Source organism: Cicer arietinum, chromosome 6 (genome assembly GCF_000331145.2).
Source record: "Cicer arietinum cultivar CDC Frontier isolate Library 1 chromosome 6, Cicar.CDCFrontier_v2.0, whole genome shotgun sequence".
Taxonomy (NCBI): Eukaryota; Viridiplantae; Streptophyta; class Magnoliopsida; order Fabales; family Fabaceae; genus Cicer; species Cicer arietinum.
Window position 1 is genome coordinate 59848081 of NC_021165.2, and position 14548 is coordinate 59862628.

At 34.5% G+C, this 14548-nt stretch overlaps 1 non-coding gene and 1 pseudogene across 1 annotated transcript; one reads left to right on the forward strand and one right to left on the reverse strand.

The window, feature by feature from the left end:
* Nucleotides 1–821: 821 nt before the first annotated feature.
* Nucleotides 822–948, reverse strand: LOC113784218 (small nucleolar RNA snoR80). The gene has a single exon (XR_003470234.1). It is a non-coding gene; the product is annotated as a small nucleolar RNA snoR80 (small nucleolar RNA).
* Nucleotides 949–2032: 1084 nt separating this feature from the next.
* Nucleotides 2033–14548, forward strand: part of LOC101489709 (probable E3 ubiquitin ligase SUD1) — a 62267-nt pseudogene continuing 49751 nt past the window's right edge.

Consider the following 14548-nt stretch of genomic DNA (forward strand, 5'->3'; position numbering starts at 1 on the left):
TATTTTTAAATTTGATTTAATATTTATTATTTTAAATTTAAAAATATTATTAACTTATTTTTATTTATTGGGGTCCATTGACTTAAGTGGGGCAAGCTCAATTATACAAATAAAGATAGAATTAGATTAAGTAAAAATATTATGATTCGATTCTCTTTGACTTTTGAGCATTTTAAACTTATTGATTCCATTGTGGCGTGTCTTTCCTCATTTCGGTTCAGATTATGAAATCCCCTCATCTTTAACTTTTTAGTTTTCAATACTTGACCATGAGTTTGATACTTTTCCATTTCCTTGAAATCCATTTTTCCATTTTCTTGATTATTTGTATGGATTCACGATTACAGCAACATAGTATGGTCAGCCTAAATTTGACCAAAAGTAGGGGTGGACAAGAAATCGAAAACCACCCAAAACCATAAAAGCCATCAACAGAAAATGAGATTTTCATGGTTAATAATGCGTTGGTCCACGTATCATCCAATAGTAAAGTTTTTTATCATTATTGTCCTCCTATTTTTATTATTGTAGTGTACTAAGGGTTCATTTTTTTGGATTTACGATCAAAAACTCCATCAGACCAAACGGAAGCTCTAAACACAACAATATGAGAAACAGATATACAAACCCATTTTAAAATTTTGACCCCAGGTTCAACAGATACATCTTTCGTTAAAAACCAGATCTTAGCGGATAAATAGCAAATCAGTTCAGATTACAATATGTTCAAATTATGCTTCCCAGATACTTATTTATGGTAATTGATAAATTAAGATCTTTAAAATTATTTACAGCAAATGATAAATTAAGATCTTTAAAATTAATATAAGAGACGTTTCCAAGACCAAATGGTATTGAAGAAAACCCTTAAATCTGGATCACCACATAAATGATTTAGCGCGTCCAAGCCATTACAATAAAAGGAACAATTGATCTTTCAGAATTGGTAATGGACGCAAAACAATATCAACTATAAAACTAAATCAACATATTGACATATAAAAATAAAAAGAATGAACTAATAATATTGAAATACATGATCATTTCGCAAAGTTACATTCACTGGCCATAATACTATATGTTTTCATATTAACATAGCACTAATTAAAAAATAAAATGGTGAAGCATGAAAACTTATTCATCACACATACACATATAGTACAGAGAGCAAGGTAATAATCCATTAACTAAAACATTAATATTAAAAAAATTGAAGATTAAAAATCTAAGGCTTCAGTGTGATAATCAATTTCTGGGTGAAGATTTCCAGATCAGAAACTCTAGTCCACAAATTGTATCGTCACAGCACAATATAAAAAAGAAAAATAAATGTAATAAACTATGAAAAGAAAAATTCGATTGCAAACAACGAAAATTGAAATTTCATGTTTGAAAATCTCAACTAATGAAGAGATAGAACAGAGAATCGGATGAAGGAGATGTCGCTGATTGAAAATTGCGGCAATACGTTCAAATTTATAGGCTCTGAAAAGAAATGTGAACCGCAAATTAGAGTTTATACGACGAGTGGGCTAAAGGTATCAAATATTTATCCTGAATTAGATATTACATCACATTTTGGTTGTTGATGTCAACCACTCATCTAAATTAGATATTACATCACATTTTGGTTTCACGTGGCATTAACTTGTCACATCATTATTGTCAGTTCAACATTGAATTGGTGATTATCGTTTGGTAGGGACAAAAATAAAAACTAACATTATTATAGAGATTAAAAGCAAAAGGACTATAAATTATACAAAAATCTTAAATTACCCAAAAAAAACTTTAATTTCGGTTTTCAACTTCAACTACTGTATATAAAACTTTAATTTTGGTTTTCAACTTCAATTACTTTAATTTATTCCCGTTGTAGAATTCCTCACGTTGTATCGCAATTTATAAAATGGAAAAATATTATATTGCAAAGACCAAAGGCATAATTAAACCTTGTTTAAATTACCCTTATAACAATCAATTATATTTTATTTATGTTTTTCTAATATTGACTTTGTTCAGTTATTAGAATATGGATGAAAGTTGGCGAGTGAAGTTTGAGAGGGTGAGAGAAGATGGTTTCTCTAGGCTGTTAGGGTTTTGGTTCCTACGGAAGATTGAACTTCCAATCATAATGAAATTATTGACAACATAATCAACTTTTGTCGTCCACTTTCTTTCATAGACATATCAATTTTAATTTCTTTCTTATCACATTCAGTTCCTAAATTGATCACCTCAACAGGTTCTTGACACGGCTAAATTATCTTAGCTTCATGTTCCATTCGCCTTTCTAGTTCTAGGGGAGGCTCACAATCGTCTTCACAATCCTGATCAACATGATTAATTGGGAGTTCAAAATTACAAGAAGGGGTTATGGCGATGTTATTGTCAACATATTCTTTTTCATATCTGCATTGTTTAATTTATGAAGAAAAGGAAAAAGACGATATGAATAAAGATGTTGAAAACAAAAACGGTTGGACAATTCAAAAATGTATTTATTGATAATAAGTACAGAATTGAAATATATGCGCCATAATTAGTTATCTGTATAGCCTTGGGCATAGCAAAAGGAGTTAAAATACACAATTACTTTGAACATGAATTAACAAACACTGGAAACTCGGTGATCTTCCAATAGTTGAGACTGATGTTTGGAGGACAAGGGTACAACAATTTGACGGTATCATCATCAACATAATCATCTTCTGCAATAGCCACCTGATCAACATATATTATTTCGGCACTTTGAAATGTTTGGTGAATGTCACAAATACGAATCTTTTGTGAATTTGGCACCCGATTTTCCCAACCAGCCATCCTGCTTTCTCTTTTTTCCTTCACAACATTCTCTTGATCAACTTTGATAGGTACATATTCCAACCCGTACCTATTCTTCTTTTCTGGTATTTCTATCAATTTCCCAAATTTAACAAAAGCTCATCCTTCCAACATCGATTTGGTAATCTTTAATGATGTGGTAGACGAATTTGGTTCTTTTAAGGGAGATCATTTACCCATGAAGATAACATTGACGATTTCTAATGCTTGAAAGGAAGTCTCTATGGTTTCCTCCGTTTCTTCAATGTAGCTCGTACAAGATAGATGACTCACTATCATACCTTCTTCCCCATATATTATTACCAGCTTATTGTTCACTATAAACTTTAAGCTTTTATGGAGAATGGATGTCACTGCTCCAGCAGCGTCAATCAACGGTCTCCCAATAAGGCAACTGTAAGCCGACTTAGTATCCATCACTTGGAAGGTTATTCCAAAGTTATGGGGTCCGATTTGAATCGGCAGGTCAATCTCACCAAAAACTCGTATTCTGGATCCATCAAACGCTTTCACCACCATATCACTCGGCTTCAAACAAACTCCATCAACAAATAGTTTTGATAGTGTTGATTTCGGCATGATATTTAACGACGAACAATTATCAACTAGAACTCGTGCAAGAATATAATCATGACACCTCACAGAGATATGTAATGCTTTATTATGCTCTATCCCCTCATCTGGTAATTCACCATTTCTAAAACTCAAGCCGCTACTGGCGGTGATATTACTGACAACTCCATCAAACTAGTCGACAATGATATCGTGAGTAACATGAGCCTCGTTTAAAACTTTCATCAGTGCCTTTATATAAGCTTTAAAGTTTAATAACAAAGAAAGAACATATATTTTAGAAGCGGTTTGATTCAGTTGATCTACCACCTTATACTCACTTTGATTGATAAACTTCAAAAATTTGTTAGCTTCTTCTTCAGGCACCATCTTTTTGCAAGTTTCTGGTTCTTTTATGGAATGATACACAATTTCTTTCCCTTTTTCTCCATGACCCTCTTTTTTCCTAAGCTGTTCAAGAACGTATACTCGACCACTCCAGGTCATCCCACGAATCCCTGAAATATTGGTGACATCAATACCTTGAGGTTTAAAGTTATCACTTGATTGATGATTGACTAAATGGGATGTGACTTCATAACTCCACGGTACCACCTTGTTACTTTCATAAGAAAAAGTGGTTGGTGCTTGGAAAACTATTGCATTTTTTCCACTATGAGTTGGCTTAGGATTCTCTTTTTTATAGAGGATTTCCAATGGTTTTGGGAAAGATCTATTATTTTCCATGCACGACTCTATGGTCGATACATGATCATCTTTTGTATATTGGTCTATCTCTTCTTCAATGAAATGGAAATCGGTATTTCTGTGGCCCGACAAAGGATTATTCCCTACGTTGGGATCGTCTTCCTTGAAGGTAAGCCATTTTGCATTAATCACTTCTTGCATTTTAGATTTTAGGGCTTGACAATCTTCGATAGAATGCCCTACGGCTCCTGCATGGTATTCACATTTGGCGTTCGGGTTATACCATTTCGAGAATGGTGGTTCCATAGGTTTCATTGGCCTCACGACTACCATTGAATTCTGGAGTAGGTGAGACAACAATTGGTTGTATGTCACGGGAGTCGGGTCAAAATGAGTTATATTCTTTTCTCGATTAATTGGTGGTTTATAGTGATTCGGGAATGGATTTTGGTTCCATTGGTTTTGTTGGGAAAATGTGACAGGTGGTGGTTGGACCAGGGGTAGTTGATAGTAAGGTGGCCTTGAAGCTTGTGAGGTTGCAGCCACATATGGATAGGGAATGTAGGTAATTTGGGGTATTGGGGACTGAAAATTTGGAGGTCGATAAGAATTTATAGCTGGAGAATAAGAGACCCTTGGGTTTGCCATTACAGCGTTAGCATCCATTTCTTTCTTCTTTGTAAATTCCATATGGGGTTTCTTCATACCAATGGTTCCACATACAATCTTACCACTCCACATGCTACTTTCTACTCTTTCTCCTATCATGATCATGTCAGAAAAGTTTGATGGCATACTCAAAATCATCTTATCATAAAAAGGCGACTGAAGAGTATCCATAAACATACCAACAATTTCTCTTTCAAATAAAGGAGGTTCTACTTGTGATGCCACTTTTCTCCACCATTGTGCGTATTCTTTGAAAGTTCTGTTGTCCTTTTTCAATGAATTTTGCAATTACATCCTATCAGGGGTCATGTCAATGTTGTACCTGTATTGTTTCAAGAAGACATCAGTCAAGTCTTTCCATGAACGAATTTGATTTCATTTGAGATGCATATACCAACTTAACTATGCCCTACTCAAACTGTCTTGGAAAAAATGAATGAGAAGTTTGTCGTTATGAGCATAAGAAACCATTTTTCTGCAATACATAGTCAGATTATTTTTAGGACATGTGGCGCCTTTGTATTTTTCAAACTCAGGAACCTTGAATTTTGGAGGGATAGTCACATTGGGAACCAAACACATATCATGACCATGTCAGAAAATTTTGATGTCATACTCCCAATCATCTTATAATAAAAAGGCGACTGAAGAGTATCTGTAAACATACCAACCATTTCTTTTTTAGATAAAGGAGGTTCTACTTGTGATGTCACTTTTCTCCACCTTTGTGAGTATTCTTTGAAAGTTTCGTTGTCCTTTTTCAATGAATTTTGCAATTACATCCTATCAGGGGCCATGTCAATGTTGTACCTGTATTGTTTCAAGAAGACATCAGCCAAGTCATTCTATGAACGAATTTGATTTCGTTCGAGATGTATATATCAACTTAACGATGCCCTACTCAAACTGTCTTGGAAAAAGTGAATGAGAAGTTTGTCGTTATGAGCATGAGAAACCATTTTTCTGCAATACATAGTCAGATTATTTTTAGGACATGTGGCGCCTTTGTATTTTTCAAACTCAGGAACCTTGAATTTTGGAGGGATAGTCACATTGGGAACCAAACACGTATCAAAAGCTTCGAGACCGTAGACATTATTTGGGGTGGCACGTAACCCATTTAAGATGGGATTTGTGTTTGGTTTAGGTTTTAGGGGTTGATAGTAGAGCGGTTTTGGTTATTGTTCATGGGGTTGATGACTAAAGGCGGAGTATAACTAGGCGGAGACTATACATAGAAAATTGCATAGCTTCTATACGGAACTATTGGGTGGTTGGGGTAAAGCCTGGTGGGTGAGAATGAGTTGTTTGGTGTTCTTCATTTGCAACTAGAGGATCCGCATATGTATTCTCATTCATTCCCAAAACATGTATAGGTTCTAGGATTCAATCAACCTTATCCTTCAATTGGTTAACATCAGCTCTCATTATTTCTTGGTTTTGCTCAAGTTCATCCATGATCTTGGAGTTTGCGCGAGTCCGATAAGGGTGTCGAGGAAACAACTTTGTTGGTTTTTCTTTTCTGTTTTTATTTTAAATAAATAAAACTCTATGATTATGTATTAAATATGAATGGTATGAAGATGAAATTAATTAGTTAATTATGATAGTTGGATGTTGGGGAATCATGAGCCTTACATAAATTTCGAAAACAAATTATTAGCGAAGAAAATATGGGGAACGGTAAACAAAACAACAAATCATTCAATGATAAAAAAAAAAAGAGTACATCACAAAATTAAAACCTACACCGACTATTGGATTTCATTCTTCACTTTGTATAGGACAACTAATCTTCTCCTCCAATTCTTCTACTAATTTTTTGCAATATTCAACGAGCTTGTAGACTTTGACTAGAGTATTAGGCGGATGCATTATCGTATCAATTTCTCTTAGATGCTTTGGAACTTTTATGATTGTTTGATTAGCTAGCATTGCCAATTTTGAAAAGAAGTAGTTCCAATGCTTGCCTTTATCTTCCAGCACTTTATAGATCTCTTGAGTCTTCAACTGACCTAGCAACATCATAAAACGATTCTCGCAGTATATAGTTTCATCCTTTAAGTCATTATAGATCTTTTCTTGGTAATCAATGTAATTCTTCAACTCACTAGAATTCTCTATTTCTGTTCTTAGTGCATCTTGATGTTTAGGGAGTAATTCTTCAATTTCTTTTTTGTGTTGCCTCTCATTCCTTACTTGACTCTCGTACTCAGCTACCATTTCTTTCAGTTGTTTCTTTATATCTTCAAACTACTTTTTTATGTTCCTCTCAGAACTTGCTGACTTTGTCCACAACTGCTTCCACATATAGGCTTTTTTAATAGGTGCATTATTTTCTTGATTTCGCATATCTAACTCTTCATTTGCACCTCTCAAACAATCTTGTATGTCCAATTTATTTTCTTTTTCAATTTTCAACCTCTTGTTGCTTCTCTCGATAAACTGACTCTTACATGTGTTTTCTGATTGTAAGTTCTCGTTCTCTTGGGAGACTTTTTCTAACTTCGCTCGTAGCTCTCTTTTCTCCTCTTTAGATCACATCAATCTTGGCAGGATCCACTTCTATCCCATTTTTAGAGACCACGTGTCCCAAAACTATGCCTTGTTCAACCATAAAATGACATTTTTCATAATTCAACACAAGGTTAGTTTGAATACATCGATGCAAAACTCTATCTAAATTGTTCAAGCATGCATCAAATGAGCAACCATACACAATAAAATCATCCATGAAAACTTCAATACAATTTTCTATCAAGTTAGAGAAAATACTAATCATGCAACGTTGGAAAGTGCCAGGAGCATTGCATAGGCCAAAGGGCATCCTCCTATAGGAAAATGTTTCAAAAGGGCAAGTGAATGTGGTATTTTCTTGGTCCTCTGGTGCAATATGGATCTGAAAATAACCATCAAGAAAATAATAATGTGACACACTAGCCAACTGTTCAAGCATCTGATCAATGAATGGTAAAGAAAAATGATCATTTCTAGTTGCCTGGTTTAGTCTCCTGTAATTGATGCATACCCTCCAACTATTATGTACTTGTGTGGGGGATAAGTTCATTATTTAGATTTTTAACCAATGTGAGTCTAGTTTTCTTAGAGACTACCTGCACCGGACTCACCCATTGACTATTAGAGATGGCTTGCAAGAGCTTGGTCACTTCCTTTTTTACAACATCCATAATTAATGGGTTAAGTCGCCTTTGGGGTTGTCTGACTGATTTTACCCCATCCTCCAATAGTATCCTATGCATACACATGGATGGGCTAATACCAGGAATATCAGCCAAGGTCCATCCAATTTCCTTCCTTTGTTTTCTTAAAATCTGCAATAGCTTCTCTTCTTGTTCATCTTCAAGTTTGCCTGAAATAATCACATGTAACTTGTCACTTCCTTCTAAATATGCATATTTCAACTTTTCATGAAATGGTTTAAGCTCTATAGCCGGCGGTTGTTCAATGGAAGGTACAACACCAGTGGTCGAAGCTAAGTCTGCAAAATCAATTATGTTAGCAGAAATATCAATACCAGCGCAATGATCAACCTGTAAGGCGGCTTCGATCTCATCACACACATAGCACATATGAGTATCTGTACATATTTCACAAGTAAGAGTATCATCAAGATCAGACAATGAAGGAAAATCAGTAGCAAACATATCGGGGTAAGTGTCATCAACCAAATCAACAATCAATTCAATTTGAAAAATAGAATGCTCTTCCATTGGGTGTTTCATAACATCAAAGATGTTAAATTTTACAATTGTATCACCAAATTCCATGGATAGAGTTCCAGCATGTACATCAACTTTTGTTCTAGCAATTTTCAAGAATGGTATGCCTAAGATGATAGGCGCCATGTTGGACTTATTATCTCCCTCCATATCCATAATGTAAAAATATGCAGGAAATATCAATTCATTAACTCGAGCAAGTACATCCTCCACAAGTCCAGCGGGACGACCATTGCTCCTATTTTGAGGCATGGGCTGAATGATGGCTGAATCATTTTGCCCGATGTTTACTCTTTCATTACCTTTTAACCTTATCTTGTGTGTGCACAAAACTTTTAATTTTTTTGCATATCTTGGAATCTGTTTAATTGCTTCAATGAGGGGAATGTTCACTTCCACCTTCCTAAATGTATCCAGGATCTCCTTGTCCTTATTTGCCTCGTCCATTTTCTTAGTCTTTACTGCCCTTTCAGGAAAAGGAAGTGGTATGTTTTGCTCAACATCAACTGTTTCAGGTATCAAAATGTCCTCAACAACCTTATTATTTTTCACAGCAATTTCAGGTACCTTTGTTATTTCAACAGCTTTCTCAAACCTCAATGTAATTGCACTAACATTGGGAGCATTTGGATTTACTACTGACTGTGTAGGCAATTGGTTTGACCCCTGAGTCTGCAATTGATTAATTGAAGTGGCTAGCTGACCAATCTTTGTTTCCAAATTTTGAATGATGGAATATGTTCTTTGTTGAAATTTGAGATTCTGACCAATCTATTTTTTCGATTAATATGTATATCCTTGTAGTAAAAATACTTAAATTGTAAAAAATATTACCTATAGGAGAAAAGACAGAGAAATTAGTTTATAGAACAGTTGAATATCTATTGCAATATTTCTAGAGGAAGTATGATGAAAATAATATCAAAGTCACAAATGAATTTCAATTAGTAACGAGGATGTTAATTGATTGTGAAAATTTTGCTGATGCACTTTCTCCTGATTCAATAAAATACACAAAGAGTTCACATAAATCAAGAGTAACTTTGATATGTTATATATATATAGGTTGGGGATTCATTGACTCCAAGACTAACTTTTTGATGAGTTGCTCTCTTTGATAACTCAATATCAACTAGGAATTTTATAGCTACGAATTGTATATTTATATAAAAATTTGTGCGTTTGATAATTATATATTATGTCAATAATCACTAATTGAATTAGTGAAATTCATGATTGATATTGAGTTATTAAGCAGAGTAATTTATCACATAGTTACTTTTGGAGTCAAACGGATTCTCACCTATATATATATATATATATATATATAGGTGAGAGTTACATTTGATTAAATGATCATTAATTCTTGATTGAATTGCATCAAAGTCCATATTGGGAAAAATCAGAGATAATTAGTGATAATGCATAATATTTTGCCCTCACGTGTGCAGATAAATGGCCAAATAGAAAATACAATTTCAAGAGCAATAATAATTGCCAGAAAATAAAATATGAGACAAACACAATTTTTAACGTGGAAAACTTCCCTCAAATTGAGGGAATAAAAACCACGGGACATAGTCTAGTAAAAGTTCCACTATAAGAATTAATGGGTATACTAGAGTCTTTCTAATAACAATAGGGAACATCAATCAACAATAACAATCTTCCACTAAAGTGGGTATACCAAATTAACTCTCAGAGAAGGTAAAACTACTCAAACTGTATATTAAAATAACAAACTCAGTAGTAGAAATAACCTATCAAAATTGTAGATCAAACGGAGCAAGTTTGCTACTCACCTGTTACCACCACCAAACGAAGCAAGTTAGACACTATTCCTTTTATTATGATACTATGGATTTAAGTCCCTTTTTTTCTCACATGGGCCAAGCCCATTAAAACCCTTTTTTTCTTTTTTTTTTTTATTTCAATAATAATAATAATAATAACAATATTAACAATATTAGTACTAATAATAATTATAATAATATTAATAAAATTGGTGGGTTTCACTTGGGGAGTGAGCTCATCCAACAAATCTCCCCCTCACGACTCAAGTGAAAAGTTACTACTCAACCATGTCGATCTTCTTTCTACAATATATCATCTTCAGCACATGCAAGGTCTTTGTCATCATATCTGAACCATTCTCATTAGTATGAATCTTCTCAATTAACAATGACTTCATTTCCAATGCATCTCATATCCAATGATACTGCACTTTAATATGCTTCGACTTTGCATGAAAAGACGAATTCTTGTTGAGATGAATCACACTCTGACTGTCACAGAATAACACAAACTTGTCTTGTTTGAGGCGTAACTCAATATATAAATAAGCTCTTCATTTTTATTATGCTTCTATTAGTTAAATTATTTAAGTAACATGCAGAAAACTATTTATCTCAACTTTTGTACACTTGCCCTAACAAGAAGTGTTATAACTATCCAACAACACACATGTGTAGAGAATTGTATATTGTCATATAAGTTATTCATGAAGAACCATGTCAATCTAAGACTGAATATATCTTAGAATTTTCATCCTTCCTACTTGACAACAATTCACTCAATCCATTTGTTGATTTATGCTCCTCAACCACAATCTAGCATCTGCATCATGATCTTGTTGATTTAATTTTGTATCAATAATATAGCATCCTACACTCTCGTAGAAGTTCCTACTTCATTTGTCTATTCAATATGTTTTCTAAATTTATGCAACCTCAATCCAATAAGGTATCAGTCATCGCGTAGTGAATTATGGAGATTTGTGAACCAGACGTGAAATCTCTTGGCACAAAAACACAAGACACTAAAAGAGAGACATCAATAATGTACACATTAAACTTTTATTTGACTATGTGGACGTCTTTGCATGGTCATATCAGGATATGTCTAGGCTAGATACTAATATAGTTCAACACAATCTACTACTCAAGCCTGAACGTGCTCCAATTAAACAAAAACTAAGGAGGATGAGGCCTAATATGTCACTAAAAATCAGAGAAGAGGTCAAGAAGCAATTTGATGTTGGTTTCTTAGCTGTGGCAAAATACCCTCAATGGGTGGCTAATATTGTCCCAGTTCCAAAGACAGATGGAAAAGTTCGAATCTGTGTTGATTATCGGGATTTAAATAAAGCTAGTCCAAAAGACGATTTTCCTTTGCCTCACATTGATGTCCTAGTAGATAGCATTGCTCAATTTTTTTTTCTCCTTCATGGATGGTTTCTTAGGGTATAATCAAATCAAGATGGCTCCCGAAGATATGGAGAAAACTACATTCATCACACAAATGGGGGACTTTCTATTATAAAGTAATGCCATTTGGATTGGAGAATGTTGGGGCAACCTATCAAAGAGCAATGGTAGCTTTGGTTCATGACATGATGCATAAGGAAATAGAGGTTTACATGGACGATATGATTAGACTCCTTTTAAACCCTGCTAAATGCACTTTTGGTGTAAGATCCGGCAAGTTACTTCAGCTTATCGTTAGTCAAAAAGGGATATAAGGGGACCCAGATAAAGTATGAGCAATACTAGAAATGTCGGCTCCACGCACTGAAAAACAAGTTCGTGGCTTTTTGGGTCAATTGAACTACATTGATAGGTTCATATCACATCTAATCGTTACATGCCAATTTTCAAGTTGTTGCGCAAAGACCAAAAGGTTGAATGGAATGAGAATTATCAAAAAGCTTTCGAAATGATTAAACAATACTTGTCAAAACCTCCATCTTAGTGCCTCCAATTCCTGGAAAACCACTTATTATGTACTTAACAGTACTTGGTGAGTCAATGGGTTGTGTACTACGGCAACATGATGAATCTGGTAAGAAAGAACATGTTATTTATTATTTGAGCAAAAAGTTCACCAGCTGTGAAACAAGGTATTCACTGCTTGAACGAACATGTTGCACATTAGCATGGGTTGTTGGTCGGTTGAGGCAATACATGTTATGTTATCCAACTTGGTTGGTGTCTAATATGGACTCAATTAAGTATATTTTTTAGAAATTTGCTCTTACTGGAAGGATTGCTCGTTGGTAGATGTTGTTATCAAAATACGATTTGGTAAACATTACACAAAAAGCTATGAAAGGAAGTGCCCCAGCAGAGTATTTGGCCCCAACAACCTGTAGAAGATTATCAATCAATGCAGTGTGAATTCCCCGATAAAGGCATCATGACTTTATTTGAAGAGACTGAATCACCTGATAAAAAAAATGGATGTTGGTGTTTGATGGTGCTTCTAACGCGTTAGGGCATGGAATTGGGGCCATTTTGATTTCCCCATAGAACCAGTTCACTCCATTTACTACTAGGTTGTGCTTTATTTGCACAAACAATATTGTTGAATATGAGGCATGTGTTATGGGCATTAAAGCAGTTATTGAATTAAAGGTAAAAGTTCTTGAGGTATATGGAGACTCGTTGTTGGTCATCCATCAAACGAAAGAAGAGTGGGAAACGCGAGAATCCAAATTGATTTCGTATCATACCTATATCAAAGAATTGACATAATACTTCGAGAAGATCACTTTTCACCATATCCCTAGAGAAGGAAACCAATTGGCTGACGCTCTAGCCACATTGTCATCAATGTTCAAAATAAGCATCGGTCAAGACTTGTCAGTTATAAAAATTCAACAAAGGGATAAACTTGCATATTTCTTATCTATAAAAGAAGAGTCTGATGGCAAGCCATGGTTTTATGATATCAAATCATATGTTAAGAATAAAGAATATCCATTGGGTATTTCTGAGAACGACAAGAGGGTTTTAAGGAGGTTGTCAATGAACTTCTTCTTAAATGGTGATGTGTTATATAAGAGAAATCATGATATGGTTCTCCTCAAATGTGTAGATCAAGTGGAAGCAGAGAAAATCATTCAAAAGGTTCACGAAGGTTCTTTCGGAACTCATGCAAATGGGCACGCAATGACAAGAAAAATCTTAAGGGCTGACTACAATTGGTTGACCATGGAGTCTGATTACTTTAGCTACGTAAAGAAATGTCATAAATGTCAAATCTATGCTGATAAAGTACATGTAACACTCACCTCTTTGAATGTTTTAACATCACCATGGTCATTTTCAATGTGAATAAAAGATGTTATAGGACTCATCGAGCCTAAGGTTTCAAATGGACACCGATTTATCCTAGTAGCTATTGATTATTTCACAAAATAGGTTGAGACCGCTTCTTATGTCAATGTGACGAGAAGTGTAGTTGTCAGATTCATCAAAAGAGAATTGATTTGTCAATGTGGCTTGCCAAATAAGATAATCACTAACAATGTGACCAATCTGAATAATAAAATGATGAAGGAATTGTGTGATAGTTTCAAACTTCAGCACCATAATTGTTTGTCATATCGTCCAAAAATGAATGGGGCTGTAGAAGCAGCAAATAAGAATATCAAGAAGATCATACAAAAGATGGTGGAGACATATAAGGATTGACATGAAATGCTTCCCTTTGCATTGCATGGCTATAGAACCTTTGTTCCTACCTCAACAAGGGCAACTCCTTGCTCATTGGTGTATGGAATGGAAGCGGTATTTCCCATTGAAGTTAAAATTCCCTCGATCAGAGTCTTGATAGAAAGAAAACTAGAAGAGGTTGAGTGGATTCAATCATGATTTGATCAATTAAATGTCATAGAAGAAAAAAGAATGATAGTTCTATGTCACGACCAGCTATATCAAAAAAGACTTAAAAATGCATACGAGAAAAAAGTTCTTCCATGAGAGTTTCAAGAAGGGCACTTGGTGTTATAGAAAATATTGCCCATAAAACAATATTCTCGTGGAAAATGGACCCCGAATTATGAAGTACCATATGTTGTGAAAAAAGATTTCTCTGGGGGAGCTCTAATACTCGCAGAAATGGATGGAGAAGACATTCTACTTCCAGTAAATTCAGATACAGTCAAAAAATATTATGCTTCAAAAAAATGATGTGCTCGCTAGGTAGAAAACCTAAAAAGGCGAACTACGAAAAAATTAGAACATCTCGATGGA